Raw genomic sequence first — 10,000 nt, 5'->3', positions numbered from 1 at the left:
AGAGCCCGGTGCTAAATGACTTGCATACGACCTGATTCTGGGTCAGGGTCTCGTAAGTAGCAGAGCAGCTACCTCGCTGCGATCTATTGAGAGTCAGCCCTCGATCCAACCTTTTGTCGGCCGGTGCACCTCCGGGGGCCGGTCGGCATCCCCCCCCCTGCTGGAGGTGGCGGGTACCAGGGGCAGGGTGGAACTTAGTCGAATTCAGGGAGGCCGCCGAGGGAGGGAGGCCGCCGAGGGAGGGAGGCCGGCCGGGCGACGAGGCAGCATCCTCGGGCGGCAGGCGGGAGGAGGCAGCCTCCTCTTAGTATAACTTAGTCTCCGGAGAATGACAGCGGGCGCGCGCAAGAGGCCGGTCCGGGGATGAGGCAGCGTCGGCGGGCGGCAGGCGGGAGGAGGCAGCCTCCCCTTAGTATAACTTAGTCTCCGGAGAATGACAGCGGGCGCGCGCAAGAGGCCGGTCCGGGGATGAGGCAGCATCCTCGGGCGGCAGGCGGGAGGAGGCAGCCTCCCCTTAGTATAACTTAGTCTCCGGAGAATGACAGCGGGCGCGCGCAAGAGGCCGGTCCGGGGACAAGGCACCCTCCCCGGACAACGAACGGAGCAACGTCCCCCTCCTGACAAAAAAAATCCACTCCTGGTACCTAGAATTTTCTCCAGCGGCGGGCTGGGAGTCTAATCTTTCTCCTGGCCGAGAAAAGAGCACTTTCCCCCGGACACCAAAGCACGTCCCCCTCCTGAGTGGACAAAAAAAATCCACTCCTGGTACCTAGAATTTTCTCCAGCGGCGGGCTGGGAGTCTAATCTTTCTCCTGGCCGAGAAAAGAGCACCTTCCCCCGGACACCAAAGCACGTCCCCCTCCTGAGTGGACAAAAAAAATCCACTCCTGGTACCTAGAATTTTCTCCAGCGGCGGGCTGGGAGTCTAATCTTTCTCCTGGCCGAGAAAAGAGCACCTTCCCCCGGACACCAAAGCACGTCCCCCTCCTGAGTGGACAAAAAAAATCCACTCCTGGTACCTAGAATTTTCTCCAGCGGCGGGCTGGGAGTCTAATCTTTCTCCTGGCCGAGAAAAGAGCACTTTCCCTCGGACACCAAACCAGTCAACGTCCCCCTCCTGAGTGGACAAAAAAAATCCACTCCTGGTACCTAAAATTTTCTCCAGCGGCGGGCTTGGGACGAAAATCAATCTTCCTCCCGAAATTAAACCACTATTGGCGGACGCCAGCCCCAAGCGCCAGCCCCGACCGCCACAAGGCGACCGCCACAAGGCGACCGCCACAAGGCGACCGCCACAAGGCGACCGCCACAAGGCGACCGCCACCGGCCCCAAGCGCCAGCCCCGACCGCCACCCCCCGACCGCCACAAGGCGACCGCCACAAGGCGACCGCCACAAGGCGACCGCCACCGGCCCCAAGCGCCAGCCCTGACCGCCACCCCCCGACCGCCACAAGGCGACCGCCACAAGGCGACCGCCACCGGCCCCAAACGCCAGCCCCGACCGCCATCCCCCGACCGCCACAAGGCGACTGCCACCGGCCCCAAGCGCCAGCCCCGACCGCCATCCCCCGACCGCCACAAGGCGACTGCCACCGGCCCCAAGCGCCAGCCCCGACCGCCATCCCCCGACCGCCACAAGGCGACCGCCACCGGCCCCAAGCGCCAGCCCCGACCGCCATCCCCCGACCGCCACAAGGCGACTGCCACCGGCCCCAAGCGCCAGCCCCGACCGCCATCCCCCGACCGCCACAAGGCGACCGCCACCGGCCCCAAGCGCGGACCGGCCGGCGGCGCTTCCTTGAATGCTTAACCGCCTTTCGAGCTGCCATGCCGGGCTTGAGTTAGTGGCCGCGACCGGTACTTTACTGGACCCTATTTGGCCCGCGGACCGGCCGGCGGCGCTTCCTTGAATGCTTAACCGCCTTTCGAGCTGCCATGCCCGGCGTGGGTTTCGCGTCCGCGCCCGGTACATTATGGAAGACAAAAAAAAAAAAAATTCTAAGTGCGAGTGGGACCGGCCGGCGGAGCTTCCTTGAAAGCCCATCCGCCCTCCGAGCTCTCCCACCGGTCGTGGGTTGGCGTCCGCGCCCGGAATATTATGGAAGCTTAAAAAAAAGGAAAAAAAATCTAAGTGCGATTGCTGGTGTATTTACTCGTCGTGTCCACCGGAGGGAGGCAACTCCCTGCCGCAGCTGAAAAGTCATCCCGGCCCAGTGGAGGTCTGCGCAGGGGGGGTCTTCCTTGAAATCTTAGCCGCCATCTGAGCTCTCCTGCCCGGCGTGGGTTTGCGTCAGCGCCCGGTACATTACGTTAAAAATGCTTACCCGCCTCCCTGGAAGCCTAATCGGGCGTAAAATGTTAGGCGGAACGGCCCTGGAGCTCGTGTGGAAGTCCTCCAAAAGCTCGATAATTGGTCAAAAATGCTTAGCCGCGGCCCTGGAAGCCCAATCGGGCGTAAAAAGTTAGGCGGAACGGCCCTGGAGCTCCGTGTGGAAGTCCTCCAAAAGCTCGATAATTGGTCAAAAATGCTTAGCCGCATCCCTGGAAGCGTAATCGGGCGTAAAAAGCAAGGCGGAACGGCCCTGGAGCTCCGTGCGGAAGTCCTCCAAAAGCTCGATAATTGGTTAAAAATGCTTAGCCGCGTCCCTGGAAGCGTAATCGGGCGTAAAAAGCAAGGCGGAACGGCCCTGGAGCTCCGTGTGGAAGTCCTCCAAAAGCTCGATAATTGGTTAAAAATGCTTAGCCGCATCCCTGGAAGCGTAATCGGGCGTAAAAAGTGAGGCGGACCGGCCCTGGAGCTCCGTGTGGAAGTCCTCCAAAAGCTCGATAATTGGTCAAAAATGCTTAGCCGCGTCCCTGGAAGCGTAATCGGGCGTAAAAAGCAAGGCGGAACGGCCCTGGAGCTCCGTGCGGAAGTCCTCCAAAAGCTCGATAATTGGTTAAAAATGCTTAGCCGCGTCCTTGGAAGCGTAATCGGGCGTAAAAAGCAAGGCGGAACGGCCCTGGAGCTCCGTGTGGAAGTCCTCCAAAAGCTCGATAATTGGTCAAAAATGCTTAGCCGCGTCCCTGGAAGCGTAATCGGGCGTAAAAAGCAAGGCGGAACGGCCCTGGAGCTCCGTGTGGAAGTCCTCCAAAAGCTCGATAATTGGTTAAAAATGCTTAGCCGCGTCCCTGGAAGCGTAATCGGGCGTAAAAAGCAAGGCGGAACGGCCCTGGAGCTCCGTGTGGAAGTCCTCCAAAAGCTCGATAATTGGTCAAAAATGCTTAGCCGCGGCCCTGGAAGCCCAATCGGGCGTAAAAAGTTAGGCGGAACGGCCCTGGAGCTCCGTGTGGAAGTCCTCCAAAAGCTCGATAATTGGTCAAAAATGCTTAGCCGCGGCCCTGGAAGCCCAATCGGGCGTAAAAAGTTAGGCGGAACGGCCCTGGAGCTCCGTGTGGAAGTCCTCCAAAAGCTCGATAATTGGTCAAAAATGCTTAGCCGCGGCCCTGGAAGCCCAATCGGGCGTAAAAAGTTAGGCGGAACGGCCCTGGAGCTCCGTGTGGAAGTCCTCCAAAGGCTCGATAATTGGTCAAAAATGCTTAGCCGCCTCCCTGGAAGCCTAATCGGGCGTAAAAAGTTAGGCGGAACGGCCCCAAAGCTCCACACGGAAGTCCGAAAAAAGCTCCATGATTGGTTAAAAATGCTTAGCCGCCTCCCTGGAAACCCAATCGGGCGTAAAAAGTTAGGCGGAACGGCCCCAAAGCTCCACACGGAAGTCCGAAAAAAGCTCCATGATTGGTTAAAAATGCTTAGCCGCGGCCCTGGAAGCCTCCTCGTGCGTAGAAAGCGAGGGGGAAGGCCCCCAAAGCACCGGCTGGAAGTCCTCAAAAAAACGCCATAACGTGTTAAAAATGCTTAGCCGCGTCCCTGGAAGCCCGTGTGGAAGTCCCAAAAAAAGCTCCATGACGTGTTAAAAATGCTTAGCCGCCTCCCTGGAAGCCCAATCGGGCGTAAAAAGTTAGGCGGAACGGCCCCAAAGCTCCACACGGAAGTCCGAAAAAAGCTCCATGATTGGTTAAAAATGCTTAGCCGCCTCCCTGGAAGCCCAATCGGGCGTAAAAAGTTAGGCGGAACGGCCCCAAAGCTCCACACGGAAGTCTGAAAAAAGCTCCATGATTGGTTAAAAATGCTTAGCCGCCTCCCTGGAAGCCCAATCGGGCGTAAAAAGTTAGGCGGAACGGCCCCAAAGCTCCACACGGAAGTCCGAAAAAAGCTCCATGATTGGTTAAAAATGCTTAGCCGCCTCCCTGGAAGCCCAATCGGGCGTAAAAAGTTAGGCGGAACGGCCCCAAAGCTCCACACGGAAGTCCGAAAAAAGCTCCATGATTGGTTAAAAATGCTTAGCCGCCTCCCTGGAAGCCCAATCGGGCGTAAAAAGTTAGGCGGAACGGCCCCAAAGCTCCACACGGAAGTCCGAAAATAGCTCAAAAATTTTCTAAGTGCCAACGGCTCATTCGCCGTAATGTGTCCGCTCCGCGCTGGTTCCCCGGTCGGCCGCAAATAGCGCAAAATCAGCCTAAGTGCAGTACCAACTTTGGTCTGTTGGTGCGCCAGAGTACGATGAGTTGGTCCCCCTAGTCACTGTACTCATTACCTTTACCCCCTAATCGCAAAATATAGTCAGAACGTATATGCAGAAGACTTTTTTTTCTTTTTTAAAATTTTTCTAAGTGCCAGCGGATGCTGGCACACAAGCTGTCCGAGCTACGACGGTTCCCCGGTCGGACAGCGAGGGTGAAAAAGCGGTCCTGGAGGTCCGATAAAATTTTGCGAATATTTTCTAAGTGTCACCGAGGGCTGACACGCAATCTGTCCGAGGCGCGACGGTTCCCTGGTCGGATCCGAATGTCGAAAATTCGGCCTCTCCACCACGGAGGTCGGTGAGAATTTCAGAATATTTTCTAAGTGTCACCGAGGGCTGACACGCAATCTGTCCGAGGCGCGACGGTTCCCTGGTCGGATCCGAATGTCGAAAATTCGGCCTCTCCACCACGGAGGTCGGTGAGAATTTCAGAATATTTTCTAAGTGCGAGCGTGGGCTGCCGCACAACTTGTCCGAGTGGCGACGGTTCCCCGGTCGGCCGCGAATGTCGAAAATTCGGCCTCTCCACCACGGAGGTCGGTGAGAATTTCAGAATATTTTCTAAGTGCGAGCGTGGGCTGCCGCACAACTTGTCCGAGTGGCGACGGTTCCCCGGTCGGATCCGAATGGCGAAAATTCGGCCTCTCCACCACGGAGGTCGGTGAGAATTTCAGAATATTTTCTAAGTGCGAGCGTGGGCTGCCGCACAACTTGTCCGAGTGGCGACGGTTCCCCGGTCGGCCGCGAATGGCGAAAATTCGGCCTCTCCACCACGGAGGTCGGTGAGAATTTCAGAATATTTTCTAAGTGCCAGCGTGGGCTGCCGCACAAGCTGTCCGAATTGCGACGGTTCTCCTTTCGGACCCGAATCGCGAAAATTCGGCCTCTCCACCACGGAAGTCGGTGAGAATTTCAGAATATTTTCTAAGTGCCAGCGTGGGCTGCCGCACAAGCTGTCCGAGTGCCGACGGTTCCCCGGTCGGCCGCGAATGTCGAAAATTCGGCCTCTCCACCACGGAGGTCGGTGAGAATTTCAGAATATTTTCTAAGTGCCAGCGTGGGCTGCCGCACAAGCTGTCCGAATTGCGACGGTTCTCCTTTCGGACCCGAATCGCGAAAATTCGGCCTCTCCACCACGGAAGTCGGTGGGAATTTCAGAATATTTTCTAAGTGCCAGCGTGGGCTGCCGCACAAGCTGTGCGAGTGGCGACGGTTCCCCGGCCGGCCGCGAATGTCGAAAATTCGGCCTCTCCACCACGGATGTCGGTGGGAATTTCAGAATATTTTCTAAGTGCCAGCGTGGGCTGCCGCACAAGCTGTCCGCTTTGGCTGGTTCCCTCGGTCGGCAACAAATAGCGCAAAATCAGCCTCTCCTTCTGGAGCTCGCGCCAACTTTGGCGAAAAATTTCTAAGTGCCAACGGCTCTTGCGCTGTAAAGTGTCCGCTTTGTCTGGTTCCCTCGGTCGGCCACAAATGGCAAAAAATCAGCCTCTCCTTCTGGAGCTCGCGCCAACTTTGGCGAATATTTTCTAAGTGCCAACGGCTCTTGCGCCGTAATGTGTCCGCTTTGTCTGGTTCCCTCGGTCGGCCACGAATGGCGAAAAATCAGCCTCTCCTTCTGGAGCTCGCGCCAACTTTGGCGAATATTTTCTAAGTGCCAACGGCTCTTGCGCCGTAATGTGTCCGCTTTGGCTGGTCCCCTCGGTCGGCCGCACATAGCGAAAAATCAGCCTCTCCTTCTGGAGCTCGCGCCAACTTTGGCGAAAAATTTCTAAGTGCCAACGGCTCTTGCGCCGTAAAGTGTCCGCTTTGTCTGGTTCCCTCGGTCGGCCGCAAATAGCGAAAAATCAGCCTCTTCTTCTGGAGCTCGCGCCAACTTTGGCGAAAAATTTCTAAGTGCCAACGGCTCTTGCGCCGTAATGTGTCCGCTTTGCCTGGTTCCCTCGGTCGGCCACAAATAGCGAAAAATCAGCCTCTCCTTCTGGAGCTCGCGCCAACTTTGGAGAATATTTTCTAAGTGCCAACGGCTCTTGCGCCGTAATGTGTCCGCTTTGTCTGGTTCCCTCGGTCGGCCACGAACGGCGAAAAATCAGCCTCTCCTTCTGGAGCTCGCGCCAACTTTGGCGAATATTTTCTAAGTGCCAACGGCTCTTGCGCCGTAATGTGTCCGCTTTGCCTGGTTCCCTCGGTCGGCCACGAACGGCGAAAAATCAGCCTCTCCTTCTGGAGCTCGCGCCAACTTTGGCGAATATTTTCTAAGTGCCAACGGCTCTTGCGCCGTAATGTGTCCGCTTTGTCTGGTTCCCTCGGTCGGCCACGAACGGCGAAAAATCAGCCTCTCCTTCTGGAGCTCGCGCCAACTTTGGCGAATATTTTCTAAGTGCCAACGGCTCTTGCGCCGTAATGTGTCCGCTTTGGCTGGTTACCTCGGTCGGCCACGAATGGCGAAAAATCAGCCTCTCCTTCTGGAGCTCGCGCCAACTTTGGCGAATATTTTCTAAGTATCAACGGCTCTTGCGCCGTAATGTGTCCGCTTTGTCTGGTTCCCTCGGTCGGCCACAAACGGCGAAAAATCAGCCTCTCCTTCTGGAGCTCGCGCCAACTTTGGCGAATATTTTCTAAGTGCCAACGGCTCTTGCGCCGTAATGTGTCCGCTTTGGCTGGTTCCCTCGGTCGGCCACAAACAGCGCAAAATCAGCCTCTCCTTCTGGAGCTCGCGCCAACTTAGGCGAATATTTTCTAAGTGCCAACGGCTCTTGCGCCGTAATGTGTCCGCTTTGCCTGGTTCCCTCGGTCGGCCACAAATAGCGCAAAATCAGCCTCTCCTTCTGGAGCTCGCGCCAACTTTGGCGAAAAATTTCTAAGTGCCAACAGCTCTTGCGCCGTAATGTGTCCGCTTTGCCTGGTTCCCTCGGTCGGCCACAAATAGCGAAAAATCAGCCTCTCCTTCTGGAGCTCGCGCCAACTTTGGCGAAAAATTTCTAAGTGCCAACGGCTCTTGCGCCGTAAAGTGTCCGCTTTGTCTGGTTCCCTCGGTCGGCCGCAAATAGCGAAAAATCAGCCTCTTCTTCTGGAGCTCGCGCCAACTTTGGCGAAAAATTTCTAAGTGCCAACGGCTCTTGCGCCGTAATGTGTCCGCTTTGTCTGGTTCCCTCGGTCGGCCACAAATAGCGAAAAATCAGCCTCTCCTTCTGGAGCTCGCGCCAACTTTGTCGAAAAATTTCTAAGTGCCAACGGCTCTTGCGCCGTAATGTGTCCGCTTTGCCTGGTTCCCTCGGTCGGCCACAAATAGCGAAAAATCAGCCTCTCCTTCTGGAGCTCGCGCCAACTTTGTCGAAAAATTTCTAAGTGCCAACGGCTCTTGCGCCGTAAAGTGTCCGCTTTGTCTGGTTCCCTCGGTCGGCCGCAAATAGCGAAAAATCAGCCTCTCGCCCTTCAGGTACCAGGCGTTGGGGTACCAGGGGTAAGTGCAGTACCAGCTTTGGTCTGTTGGTGCGCCAGAGAACGATGAGTTGGTCCCCCTAGTCACTGTACTCATTACCTTTACCCCCAAATCGCAAAATATAGTCAGAACGAGTGTGGGGAACACAAGTTTTGGCCCCGAGAACCAGGCGGCTGGTGTCTCTAGCGATGTGTTCCCCCCCAAAAAGTGTTCACATGCTCGGACAGCGAACCTAGGAGCTACCGCAAAGCACTCTGGAAGTGCAAGAGCGAAAAATTTTCTAAGTACAAAAACTCTCGAAAATTTTCAAAGTGTCACAGTGCTCGAAAATTTTCAAAGTGCTACATGCTTTCCATCCAAGGAAGGAATAGTGGAGGACCGGACGCCTCCTTAAACACAAGCCGGCGGAACGACGGGGAGGACCGGCCGCCTCCTTAAACACAGGCCGGTGGAACGTTTGGCAGAATTCTTCTCGTGGAGGACCGGCCGCCTCCTTAAACACAGGCCGGTGGGAACGGTTGGCAGAATTGCGTGACGGCCGCCTGCTCCCGGCGTCCGCACGTGAACGAACACCCCCTCCCGGGGACGGCCGTCTGCTCCCGACCGCCGTCCTTCACCCCCTCACCTTCCGGACCCCCGTCTGCTCCCGGCGGGCCTCCGAGTACCCCCACCTTCTCCCGAACTGACCGACAGGCAATGAGACCCGCCTTGGTAGGGCCCCCACCGGCCCCGGCTCGCGCCGGCGTTGGGTGGACGGTTCCTCCCCACTTGCGGGTCGCTCTCCGTGGAGGACCGGTCGCCTCACTAAACATAGGCCGGGCGAAAATCTGCGAATGTTTTACATCCAAGAAAGGAAGGAGAGAACCGGCCGCCTCCTTAAACACAGGCCGGGCAGAAAATCTGTGAGTGTTATCCATCCAAGGAGGGGGAGGACCGGCCGCCTCACTAAACATAGGCCGGGCGAAAATCTGCGAATGTTATACATCCAAGAAAGGAAGGAAGGAGGGAACCGGCCGCCTCCTTAAACACAGGCCGGGCGAAAATCTGCGAATCTTATCCATCCAAGGACGGAGGACCGGCCGCCTCCTTAAACACAGGCCGGTGGGAACGGTTGGCAGAATTGCGTGACGGCCGCCTGCTCCCGGCGTCCGCACGTGAACGAACACCCCCTCCCGGGGACGGCCGTCTGCTCCCGACCGCCGTCCTTCACCCCCCTCAGCTTCCGGACCCCCGTCTGCTCCCGGCGGGCCTCCGAGTACCCTCCCCTTCTCCCGAACTGACCGACTGGCACTCATGACCCGCCTTGGTAGGGCCCCCACCGGCCCCGGCTCGCGCCGGCGTTGGGTGGACGGTTCCTCCCCACTTGCGGGTCGCACTCTAGCGCCTCGGCCGCCGCAAGAGCGTGCGCTACGCGCCGCCCCCGCAGGCCTTGGCGCGACCGAACGGCAGCGAGACCGAGACGCCCCGAATCACCCACCTAGAGGAAATCAACGGAGGCCGAGCGCGCGATCCGATTGCGGCACGCCGCGTGGGCGTCCGCCGGCCGCGCCGGTCTACCGCGAATGCTGTTTCTCAAACCCTTGCCTAACCAGACGGCACCGCGGGATGTGCTGTCGCAACTCTGCTCGACTATCCGAATAGCCTTTCCCGACTACCGCGTTGCGGGAGGCGTCTTTCGTGCCGCCGGTGGCGTATGACCTTCCGCGAGAGGCGTGCGGGCTCGGGGGGGCCGCAATGACCGAGTCTGACTCGGACGGGGCGCAGCTTCCCTCCCGGTCGCAGCAATAAGCGCCGAACGCAGCGTTGTTTACCAGCCACCCCGGCGGGTTCGTCGGGAGCGCCGGTACCCTTCCGTAGCTAGTTACCAGATGGCCACAGCGGGCCGCACCGACCGAGTCTGACTCGGACGGGGCGCAGCTTCCCGTCTGGGTGACA

The 10,000-nt window shown here is 58.0% G+C and overlaps 1 protein-coding gene across 1 annotated transcript in view; it reads right to left on the bottom strand.

Moving 5' to 3' along the window:
* The window catches only part of phf14 (PHD finger protein 14), a 250,685-nt gene that overhangs the window by 18,563 nt on the left and 222,122 nt on the right, over positions 1-10,000 (bottom strand). The window lies entirely within an intron of this gene.

Source organism: Syngnathus typhle, linkage group LG15 (genome assembly GCF_033458585.1).
Source record: "Syngnathus typhle isolate RoL2023-S1 ecotype Sweden linkage group LG15, RoL_Styp_1.0, whole genome shotgun sequence".
Taxonomy (NCBI): Eukaryota; Metazoa; Chordata; class Actinopteri; order Syngnathiformes; family Syngnathidae; genus Syngnathus; species Syngnathus typhle.
The sequence above is the reverse complement of the archived record's forward strand: the minus strand, read 5'-3'. Positions and strand labels throughout refer to the sequence as shown.